This window comes from Myotis davidii, unplaced genomic scaffold (genome assembly GCF_000327345.1).
Source record: "Myotis davidii unplaced genomic scaffold, ASM32734v1 scaffold325, whole genome shotgun sequence".
Lineage (NCBI taxonomy): Eukaryota > Metazoa > Chordata > Mammalia > Chiroptera > Vespertilionidae > Myotis > Myotis davidii.
In genome coordinates this window covers 1,369,354-1,382,240 of record NW_006296057.1, presented here as the reverse complement: position 1 = coordinate 1,382,240, position 12,887 = coordinate 1,369,354, and the positions used below count along the sequence as shown (strand labels likewise).

At 35.7% G+C, this 12,887-nt stretch overlaps 1 pseudogene; it reads left to right on the top strand.

Moving 5' to 3' along the window:
* The first annotated feature begins 4,208 nt into the window (after window positions 1-4,208).
* On the top strand, window positions 4,209-4,922 carry LOC102753432 (annotated as a pseudogene).
* Window positions 4,923-12,887: the final 7,965 nt, after the last annotated feature.

Below are 12,887 nucleotides of genomic sequence, written 5' to 3'. Positions count from 1 at the left end.
ATGTGCCAGAGGCACTTAACATATATTAGCCTTACACTGATGGTTATTTGGTTTTTCATAGGACTAAGAAAAATTGTAAATAACAATAATGCCTGTGGGCAAGGGAGACTGGAAATTACAAACCTAAAGTTAATGAAAATGACCTTTCTGTACAAATGTTACTGTTGGAGGTAAAGGGAATGAGCTACTTGTAAGTTATGGAAAATAACAAATAACAAGTGTTTGCATATCCCACGCCTACTTTGCAACGTCTTAACCTCTTACTTCATTTTTCTGTGGGATACACTTTTGTATCAAATTTTGTTTTTTTAATCTACTTTCTCTAGTTTTGAATTAAAATATTTATCTTGTTGCCCTAACCAGCTTGGCTCAGTAGACAGAGCATTGGCCCGCAGGCTGAAGGGTCCTGAGTTCAAGTCTGGTAAAGGACTTGTACCTCAGTTGCGGGTTCCTTGGCCCAGGTTGAGGTGTGTGCAGGAAGCAACCAATCTATGTGTCTCTCTCACATCGATGTTTTTCTGTGTGTGTCTCTCTCTCCCTTCCACTCTCTCTAAAAATCAGTGAAAAATATCCTCTGGTAAAGATTAAACCGTGTGTGTGTGTGTGTGTGTGTGTGTGTGTGTGTGTGTGTGTGTGTGTGTTCATCTTCTCGATACTGTGTGTGTGTGTGTGTGTGTGTGTATTCATCTTCTTGATATGTGGTAAAAGGTTTTCTGATAGGTATGTATGTAATTTGGTCATTTCTTTGGGGTTTTCTTACAAACTGAGTTGGGATAAATTCTGAAGTATGCTTAAATGATAGAGAATTAAGAAAAAAAAAGAGGGCCCGAACCGATTTGTCTCAGTGGATAGAGCATTGATCGGCCTGCTGACTGAAAGGTCCCAGGTTCAATTCCAGTCAAGGGCATGTACCTTGGTTGCGGGCACATCCCCAGTGGGAGGTGTGCAGGAAGCAGCTGATGGATGTTTCTCTCTCATCGATGTTTCTAACTCTCTATCCCTCCCTCTTCCTCTCTGTAAAAAATCAATAAAATTTATTATTAAAAAAATAAAAAAGAGGAACATATACTATATGTAGATCATTTGGGGTTTATTTTACAGACATTCAATTTACTATGGTGTTTCATAAACACAACTTACTATTGTGTTTCATAAACACAGTTTACTATTGTGCTTCATGTGCTGCTACAAGGCTAACTAAAAAAAAAGAAAGAAAAAATAAAAATAGTTTCAGCCCACAATAATCTTATAGTTAACTTGGGTAAATATGACATATGCACAGAATTAATTAAAAAATCACCCAAGTTATTAAAAATATCCCCCAAAATAAGTAGTTTAAATTAAAGGCAAACTTTGTTCCTGACATTTCCTTTGTAGTTATGAAAATATTATCTTAATCACTTTTAAGTTTAACAAATCATCAAAAATAGTATGGTGGAAATTAAAGCACAAGAATTCCGCAAGGCTTTCTTAGATAATTATCAAAAGGAGTTTTCTATCCAAAGATTGAAAGTCACCAAACTCCATTGTTGTTATAATAGGCATGTACTGCTTACTAATTTTATTGGAAGCATAGACATTTTTCTCTGAAAGATAGTAAACACACATTTAATTAGAAATGTTTGGGTTCACTTGAGAAATCAGAGTTCTTGTTAGCAAATCTTTTATGCAAAGAAAAACTGTGGTTACAACAGAATATAAAGTCATGTACAAGGTAATTGAGAAGCTATATGCAAACATACATGAAAATTTAAAAAGCACATATTCTGGACTATTCTTTTCTGAAATAACCACAAATGGCATGAACAAAGGTAAACAAATAAATGAAAAGATATGTACAGACAATAATTTTACCAGTCAATAGAGGCCAAAGTTAAAAATGGTAGTATTATATTTAAGGGACAGAAATGCTTTTAAAATGCATAGAAATTAATGGGAGGGGAATTTTAATTCTTCAGAGAAAAGTCCATGACTACATGGAAATACTAACCACTAAGTAGGTCAGTGCTACTAAATAAGTCATTACCATGATTTAAGAAATGATTTTACTTATTTCTCTTGGTTTAATGGGTATATCCTAAAGCTGCCATCCTCAAGATTTATTTTACTGGCCTACAAGTCCTGGGGACCTCTAATTTTCCTTACTCTGATCCTGTATATTTAAAGCCTTAAACCATGTGCATCCTTTATTTGATACCACTGAATATCAACGTTTCACCCTATGCAACCATAAGATCTAAGCAGAAAGCAACACAATGAAACCTGGAAAAATAACTTGAATTTACCACGCTAGTAACTAAAACAGGGAGAAGGAAAATGCAAAACAAAACAAATGAAAGAAGAGTTCCTGAGTATATATTAGCAAGACTTATGTTAGTTAAACATGTTATCTCTTTTAATCTTATAATTTAGAATGTTTTATTATGTCCTACTTATATCCAAAACATGACAGAGATTTTAAAAATCTAGAGCTGATATTCCAATCCAAGTTCAGTTTTTACTCTTACCTCTAAATCCTCAATAATCAAAGCAACCAAATTCTAAGCAAAACAAAAGGAAAGATAACTGATTAAAAAAAATGTAAAACCCATTCATGTAATTTACATACAACATAAGGAGATCCTGATATTTTTTTTTTTTACCTCTTTGCAAAGTTTGGGTTGGTTTGAAATGTAAAATGAAAGGTTTAATCTGATGAACAAACATATCCCTTCCAAAACAGAGATCTGAAGTTATTTCTCAGATATATATATATATTATACAAGATTTGTATAACAAGAGATGATTAGGGTTCAGTAGCTAGCCATACAATTTGAATTCAAAGAGGATGGCAAAAATGTCATGAGATAGATAAATTGAGCAATGCAAATGGCAGTTCAGTATCATATCGGAAAGCTCACCAGTTACAGCCTTGGGAATGATGTGAACGCCTGTGTTTCCTTATGTGCTTAATAATTAAAAGAATTTTTTTTACTATAGTTACTCTTGCTCCAAATATATGCCCAACATATAAAACAAAGACTCCTTAACACTCATAATTCACTGACCTACGCCTTTAAGCATTCCGGCCTCATCAAAAACATTCTCCAAACCAATGAGTTAGCAAAAATTAACCCTGAAGTTCTGAAGATAAACAAAAGGACGGGACTCCTGGATCTTTGAAGAACTCATGCTGCAACCTATCTTTGCTCAGCGTCAGTGAAAATTATTGTAACATGAATATCATGTTAATTACTCTAAAATATTGAGTCTAAATTGTATTTATACTTCCATGCCAGTGAATTTCAAATCTAGCTTGGATGACCAAAAAAAAGGCTTTTGTTTACACATGAAACAATGGCTAGGATCTTGTCGCTGATCTAATCTAATCACTTCAAGCTTAAAGGTCAGGAGGTCCTGACAGCCTTTGAGTCAGAAACACTTACATTAAAAATTCATACACTCAAATCAAATACCTATTACTTTCTTTGACCCTGAAAAGTTAAATAAATAAGGTCATAAAGAATTAAAGAAAACACAGTAGTGCCAAACCATGCTGTCATTTTTAATATGCCTTACACAGAAGCTGTTATTAGGTTCTGAAATTCTATTCACTTTATTTTAGAACCTAATTAATTAAAATTCATAAGTATCCCTTGCTGTCCTTTGTTTCTATAGTTAATACAAATCTAAAAGTGGAATTCATGTTTGACTAAGAGCTTAAATCTATATTATTTTAACTTATGCAAAATCAGATGGAGAACTAAGAAAACTTATCTAAATAAAGCAACCAAAAACAAAGTTTTGCAGCCCCTGCATGTCATGAATACTATGTTCAAAAAGGTGTTTTCAACTCAAATTTTACAGATGAAACATTCAGTTCTTAGCTTGAGAGGTTTAAAACGAGGCATGGGACTTAGGCTAATGGAGTACTGTGGTAGGCAGGATAATGACCCCTCCAAAGATGTGCACATTTTGAACTTTTGGAATCTGTGAATATGTCATGTTACATGGCAAGTGGGAATGACAGTTGCAGTTGGAATTAAGGTTACTGATAAAATGACCCTCCAATAGGAGAATTCCCGGCTCCAGTGTAATCACAGGGGTCTTTTGCAGGAAAGAGGGAAACAAGACACTCAATGTCAGTGATGAAGCATGAGAAAGGCTCCGCTGGCCCCCGCCCTTGCTGGCTTTGGAGGTGGAAGGGCACTCTGAATCAAGGGATTGGGATGTCTGTAAAGGCGGGAAAAGGAACGGAAATACTGTTTCTGTTTCTGGCATGCGCTGTCAGTCCCCCCGTGGTGCCCTGGGCCAGGAAGTCCTCTGCTGCAGGCATTCTCCTTCATGGGTTGGTAGATACAGGGCACGGATAGCAGGAGCCTTTGCAGGTATCAGAAGTTCATATATCAAATACATCGCTCTGTGTGCACCAGATATGCCTGCAACGTTACATATGAACATGGCTTTGTCTCCTTGGTTTGATATAGTTGGTCTGTCACCAGATTCACAGGACGATGAACCTGGAATTAAACCAGCAGCAGAAAATGTAACAGCTTTGATAGGAACAGAGGTGAGCAATGGCATTTCTACTAACAGAGTGGGTTTTCTCAGGGAGGAGCTTTCATCTTTATACACTGCTTTTAACACAGCAAAAACTGGCAGGTGTCACCGACTCAGTTGCTGGCTTCCCCTGAGGCTTCATTTCTCAGGGTCCCATTAGTGGAGTTAAATAGAGCTACTCTTCAGGGTCATGGAGATCTCAACTCCTTAGTTCCCCTAGTGTTTGGGTCTCTTCCTGTAGAAAAGCTAAAACGTTGGTGAATCTGGCCATTGTAACCTTTTGAACCTATGAAGGCGTGACACACAGTTCTTGTTAACAGAAAATGATGGATATCAAGCAATTCATTGATAACCTCCCAGCCCCGGTTGATGGACATCACTAAGGGGGCTTGTGTAGAAGTACACACCAGCATTATTGCGGTGGAGTATAGGCCTTGTGCTGTGCCCGATGCTGAAATTTGTAATGTTTGCAGCATTTAAATGTTTTTGCAAATGTATTCCAATGACAGACTGAATAATATCTCCTCGTGGGAAATTTATGATCTATAAGTTTGTATACATGTTTTGTAGGTATATCACCCAGAATAGACCAGTATTAAAATAGCTGAAGCAGCTAGATTATTTTCTCTGAAAATATATTTCAGCAAAAAAATAAAATACCACAATCAGATTTTCTATTACATCATTTGAAAATTGTTAGTATGCTTGATGAAAACTTCTTCAGGGATAAGTGAGCAGATAAGGTAGAAATGATTTATGAATGTTCTGATTTGGCCTATGGACGTATTCCAAAATTACTTGATCACCATACAGTATCTGTATTTTATCTATATTTACATATACTTAATTATTATAAGACATAAAAATGAGAGATTATTACATTATTCCTAATAGTAGGGATACTATTTCAAGTGTCAATAAAAAGTATTATTGATCTCTTCAATTAATGGCCCTTTTATTTTGAGGACCAGGCTTTTCTTTCCCTGTTATAATTTCTCAACATCCTTTTTCCTCTCTAGAAAAATAATATGTTCTTTTTTCTTTTTTATCCTCACAAGAGACCAAATACTGCCTCTTTTCCCTAGACATCTGCTATCAATACATACTGGTTTGACTTTTTGAGTCACAGACATTATGGTATTCAAAACTTTTTATATTTATGTAAAGAAACCAAAGATCACTCCAAACACCCTACATTACTTATTTCGTAACCTATATGTTAATCCAAAGTTGCATTTATATAGTTATTAGAATCAGCAGTCCAAGTAGGGAATAATTCTGTGGTTGCATTTTTCTGTAAATAACTGAAAATATTTAGGCTACAGACTAGTGTGTTCTGGAATGTTTAAGACTGATCTTAAAAACTTTATTGCCGAGGCAATTTGCAGTAAGATGATTCTCCTTGTAGCATAGAGTTTTAGTTTACTTATTTTGTACATATGTTTACAATCAACGACTACAGGAAATACACTGGCACAGACATGTATATACCAATACAGAAGCAATGCCATCAAGGTCCTGAAAGTCAGAGTAATTTCATAAAGATATAAACTAGACTTTTATTTTAGAAAATCTTTCTTAGTATTATAAATGCCAATATGGAGTACAGGATCTCTTCACAAGCGTCCAATAAAGGTGCAGGGAAAGGGGAAGAAAGAACTTTTAAAAAGTGTATTTTCCTAAAAAGTGGACCCTTTAAAAATCCAGAACATAATAAGGATGGACATCAACATTGCTTTTATTTAATGTAATTCAGTGAAAGGGGAAGAATATTAGATTTGTTAATAATATGTTATTCATAGGCACTATTATTACTACATAAAGACATCAAAAGAATCTATAAAAATTTTTGAGAAAATAAGAGAGTTTAACAATGTGCCTGAATGTATGGCTTATATACTAAAATAAAATAAATGCTATACACCAGGAAGGAACAGTTAAAGAATGCAATCATCATCATCACTATTTTCATCATAATCATCACTTATATTGTTATCAAATGTAAAGTTCTCAGGAAATTTATAACAAAAGCTATGTAAAAGGTTTACAGAATAATATAAAATTTTATTGAAGTATATAAAAGGAGATTCAAATAATGAAAGAGATATATCATTTGCATAGATAATAAGATCTTCAAATTTAGGTACAGATTCAATATACTAGCAATCAAAATTCTAATACAGGTTTTTAGAAGTTCACAAGTTAACTCTGAAATTTATTTGAGGGGAAAAAAAAGAAGTGAGCCAAAAAGAGCTTCATGCAAATGATTCCATTTGTATAGAAATATGTATATAGTAAAAAAAAAAATTCAGAACAGTCACTGCCTCATGGAGGAATGCAGAAATCAACTGACAGGAACCATGAACAAACTTTCTGAAATAGTAGTGATGTTCTTCTATACATTGATAGCCATTTGTGTTATACAAGATATATACATATGTCAAAATTCATAAAATGCTATGCAATGTTTGTGCATTTCACTGAATGCGTATTTTACCTATAAAAGATGACTTAAACAGATTTTAACTTTAATTATATTGCATGCTGAAGTGTTTTGTGTTGAAGAGTCCTGACAGCCTCAACTTATTTTGAATGCATAAAAAATAAGATAAATTGATAAATGAATATAGGAGGATACAATGGAGACGGCGGTGATAAAGCAAATATTAAAAAAAAAAAAAAACAAGGGTACCCAGGCCAAGTGGTTCAGTTGGTAGGAGCATTGTCCTGTAGACCGAAAGGTTACGGGTCAGGCACATACCTAGGTTGTGGGTTCAAGCCCTGTCAGGGCACATTCAGGAAGCAACTGATCAATGTTTCTCTCTCACACTGATGTTTCTTCTTTTCTCCCTTCCTCTCTCTCCAAAAATCAATAAAAACATATCCTTGGGTGAAGACTTAAAAAAAAAGTTATCTCTTTCCCTTCCTCTCTATAAAAATCAATAAAACATGTCCTCAGATGAGGATTAGCAATAAATAAATAAATAAATAAATAAATGTTAGTATATTGGTCACAAAGTACTCTTATATAAAACTTATCCCAATGTAATTGGTGCAATCACTTTGGGATACAATATAGTAGAGTGATGTAACATTAAAACAAAGATCCTGCAATTCAACAATTTTCTAGAAGTATAAAGGTGCTAATGGATGAGAAATCATAAAGGCAGAAATCATAGATGAGATTCAACATAGTTCATAATAGCAAAATAATTGGAAGAAGCTCAAATCTCAAAAAAAGACTAAAACATTTTTGCTATATTTGCATAATAGAATTTTTATAACCATAAAAATAAACATGTAACACATGGATAAATTTAGGAATACACTGATCAAAAATATTGTCAACAGAAACTACATAAGTAAAAAAAGCAAAATAAGCAGCATATTTTAGGGATATTTTTGAATATGATAAAAGTATATCTTTATAAGGGAGATTAATAACTCTAAACTTTGAAACAGTTACTCCTGACCATGACTCAGAAAAATGGGATACTGAAGAGCACCTAGCTGATGAAACAGTGTTTGTTATATAGCAGTTCTTAAATTGGGTGATGAGTTTACAGGTACCAGTTTTACTATTATGGTTCATATCTTGCATATGTATTAAATATATGCTTGCATGTATCAAATATTAAAAATTAGAATGTAAATTACATCTGCCTATAATAAATATGTATTTTAATAATTAAGAATGAAAAGTCCATAAAAGAGATGAAGAGCGTAATATCTGGGAACCACTATCTCCCCATGAAGGAATTTCCACATAGGCTGCTTTCCCCATATGTGACTGCCATTGCACATGTGTTTAATGCATCGCAGAAGTATTTCATTTCACCTTCTCAATTTATCTTTAAAACTGTGGAGGTGCTATTATTTCCCCCATTTTACATAAAAGAAAATTTAGTTTATGAGAGATTAAGTGGCCTAAAGTTATACAACAACTCAATGGGAACTGGAAATCAGAATTGCCTGACTCTAGAACCCAAGATTTATAACATTTTACCTAGAAGTCCCTACTGATTTACAGGGATCAATTTTTTCTATCTCCAAATTGGAAATATTATAAATTTTTTACAGAAACACGTTTTAAGAAAGCCCTATCATAAAATAGAGTAAAATTACAAAGGGATCTTTCAAAACAAATTAAAATTGCACATCTAAAAAGTTTCTCTAATTAATAAATGATAAAAAATGAATTCATAACACCAACTAACCAAGATCGAGCAATATGAGCTATTGCCAAAAGATAACAAATTTACAGTTTTCATGTTTTTCAATAGTATTTGTAGATTCTCCTCATCAGTGTCCCCAAAATAAGAACTGCAATACTACTTTAAGTTCCAATAGAGAATGATCACTTAGCACAACCTATATAATAAAGAGGTAATATGTAAATTGACCATCACTCAAACACACAAGATGGCTGCGCCCATGTGGGCACAAAATGGCCTGCAGGGGAGGGCAGTTGTGGGTGATCAGGCCAGCAGGGGAGGGCAGTTGGGAGGAACCAGACCTGCAAGGAAAGGCAGTTGAGGGGAACCAGGCTTGCAGGGGAGGGCAATTGGGGACGACCAGGCAGGCAGGGGAGGACAGTTAGCAGTGACCAGGCCTGCAAAGGAGGAGAATTAGGGGAAACCAGGCCTGCAGGGGAAGGCAGTTAGGGGCAATTGGGCTGGCAGAGGAGCAGTTAGGTGTCGATCAGGCTGGCAGGGGTGTGGTTAGGGGGTGATCAGGCTGGCATGCAGAAGTGGTTAGGGGCAATCAGGCAGGAAGGCAGGTGAGAGGTTGGGAGCTAGCAGTCCTGTATTGTGAGAGGGATGTCTGACTGTTCGAGGGCAGTTGGAGATCTCTCAAGGGGTCCCAGATTGGAGAGGGTGCAGGCTGGGCTGAGGGACCACCCCCCCCCCCGCATGAATTCCGTGCACCGGGCCTCTAGTAGGTAATAATTCACATGAAATTTCATGTCAAAATGGAACTACATTAAAAATAAAGTGCAATAAAATATGAATAATAATCACAATACAAGTACAAATCTTCATGTTTGTCTTTTGATCAGACTTTCTGTAACTCTGGAGAAATAAAATATATTTATTTATCTGTCATGTTCCAGTTGTGACATGTTTTTATATCTTTTATGTCTATGAACAGAAATAGAATATATGTTCAATTTCTGCGTAAACATTGTTTCAGGGAAACAGAAATGTTACCTCTTCTATTTTAAACCTCAGCCTGCCTTTGGACAGATAAATTCTCGGCTATCCTCCAGATTTGCTCTAAATACTGATGACTCAAAACATAAGGAAAATGTGAATAACAGTTTGGTATATATTTCAGCCTCCATAACCTACTCATAAACCCCATGCTGTAAGAAGTGACAGAGAACCATCAAACATCTGGGTTGTAGATAATCCTCTAATCATTTGAGCCATGTAGACGGCAGCGAGTTTACTTGGAAGGAAAATGAAGTATACAACCTTGGGAACAGGTTCAGACAGCTTCTTTTATTAGAGTCACTATTTTATTACTGGTGTAATGAGACAAACTCCTTGTCTCCATCTCAGCGGGTGACCTTGCTTCACTCTCTGTTGACAAAATAGAAAAAGAAGGAAGAAATGCCTTCAGAGTCCCTCCAGTAAATCTGCCAGCCCACCTCTATCTTGTCATGTGCTATCTGCTTTATGTTTGATGACAAGGGATGAAGTATCCCCTATCTCTTCTGCAGCCAGTCTTTTCATATATGCGCAGCCTTCCTCCCTCTGTCCCTGTCTCCTCCAGGATCAGCCACGTTTCCTTCTCACTGTATCATCCCCATAATTTAAAAAATAAAACAAGCAAACAAAATAAGTGTCTCTTAATCCGGCATCTGCTCAGTTACTTCCTTTTGTTGTGGTTGCCCCTTTAAACAGAAAAGCCTTGAAAAAGCTAACACTTGTGCACCCATGATCCATTTTGTCACTTTCCTAATCTTGTGGGTTTTTTTTTTAACCGGCACCACTGAAACCACTCTTGTCAACGTCGACAATGGCCTTGGCAATGACACCTCTCATGGCCACTTTGTGTTCCCTTCTTGCTCAGCCTAGCCACAGGATTTGGCACACTTGATGGTGAATCCCCCCATTCTTGTCGTAGGCTATTGGCATCCATTAAGTGTGACACTCCTGGGGTTTTGTTCTATCCTACAAAATGTTCCTCCTAAGCTATCTTTTCTGGCTCCAGCATTTTTAGTTGAAATATAAATATTTGTGAATACAGGCGCCTTGTTCTATTCTATCTATATTTACTGCCAGAAGATTTATTCTACTCTACTGATGCTCAAAGTTACATATCTAGTTCTTGTCTATTTCCCGAGCTTTAAACTCCTATATCCAGGTATTTGTCTTAATATCTATATCCAAAAGGCATTATCTTGATTTCTCTCTTGGCCCCAAAGCAGTCAGACTAATTTTATATTGTGAAATGGCATTCTCTATTTCCAGTGCTCAAAATTAGTGGCCTCGTGTCATGTTTAGAGCAAAAGCCAAACTTATTTTCAGGGTTTACCAGGAAGTTCTAGCTCTCAGCTGCTTCTCATACATCATTTCTACAAGGTTCTTCCTACCTCCCTCTGCTCACTTCAATTTTATCTCTTTCAGACTTGACCAAAACCAGTATATAAATTCTTAAATTTCTCATATGTGATCCATTTCAATGGATTCTTAGTTTTCTTTAAAACTGCTAAAATATTGTGTCTCCATTTGCACTGCACATCTTTTTAATTGACCTCAAGTTATGGTTTTTATTAAATCAATCCTTGTAATTTTTTCTTTTATCACTCATACTATTGTGGAAAATTTTCCAATACGTACTCTCTGGAATTTCGTGAGGAGGGCTCACACTACTGCTATTCCTGTCACCATTATTTCAGAACAAAGGTACAAATGTGCAACCAAGACCACGTAAGCAGGGTCATCAGTGGAATAAATAGAGAAGCAGTGGATTATTTTTTTAATATATTTTTATTGATTTCAGAGAGGAAGGGAGAGAGAAAGACAGGGAGAGAGAGAGAGAGAGAGAGAGAGAGAGAGAGAGAGAGAGAGAGACCTCAATGATGAGAGAGAATCATTGATTGGCCGCCTTCTGCAAGCCCCACACTGGGGATGAAGCCTGCAACCCAGGCATGTGCCCCAACTAAGAATCGAACCGCGATCTCCTGGTTCATAGGTTGACACTCACCCATTGAGCCACGCCAACTGGGCACCAGTGGATTCTTAAGGTGCTCTGATTTCCCTCACCTCACTGGGATTTCTCTGCCTTTAAAATTTGTTTTTGTTTTATTTTTAATTTCTTGCCATACAGCAGTTTTAGAGGCCACCCTATATGAGGTTCAATTCCTAATAACAGATGACTCCAAATTTTTATCTTACTCTACCATCAGGCCAAGAGAACAGGGAGTATGTCTTCCTTGTCCTCTGATAAGAGAGTTTGGGCTTGATGACTAATCAATTACAGTAAGCATTTTATCTCAGAACAACACCTATTCCTCCTCTAGCTTGTTTTGTTTCCATTTGACTTTATTTGAAGCTGCTGTGTTTAAATATATTTTATGGTAAGCTTTGGCGAAATCTTTTTGCAGGGAACGGGATATAAACAATAAGCTGCAGCACAGTGTTGAGCTGCCGACCAGCAGCGTCCTTAAAAAGGAACACATGGATTTAGTAGAAGAGAAATTGAATATGATTTGCAGTTGTGCAATTGGTTTGTAAAACTTGTTGTAATCCAAGGCTGCCATATTAGAAAATGGTGTTCTAATGGGGAGAGAAGTAACCCCACTGTATTCTGTACTTATCCAATGCACTGTTCAATAGAAATATAAGGCAAGCCCTATATATCCTTTTAATATTATTTCTTGTATCCACATTAAAAAAAAAGATAGACATAAAGTCAATTCTGTTAGTGTTTTTATGTGAAAATATACAGTATATGAAAATGTTATAATTTCAACATGTAATTGATGTAAAAAATTATTGTGATATTTAAAGTTTTCTAAGTATTTTAAATCCAGCATGTATTTTACACTCACAGTACATCTTAGTTCAGGCTATTCAGATACTCAACAGTCATATCTGTCTAGTGGCTATCACATTGGCAAGCCCAGTAGATTATATTGATAAGTGACTACCTTAGGTCACAAGTACATGCAAGAGGGTATTAGAGAAACCAAAATCCACATAGCCATTATGTGGAACACTTAAGATGTTTGAATAGTATAAGCAGAGGACAGATGCATTTATTTCCCCTGAACTTGACTTTAGTGATTCCATAATATAGCATTTTAAGTATTTCTATTCAAATAAACATTATTTTGC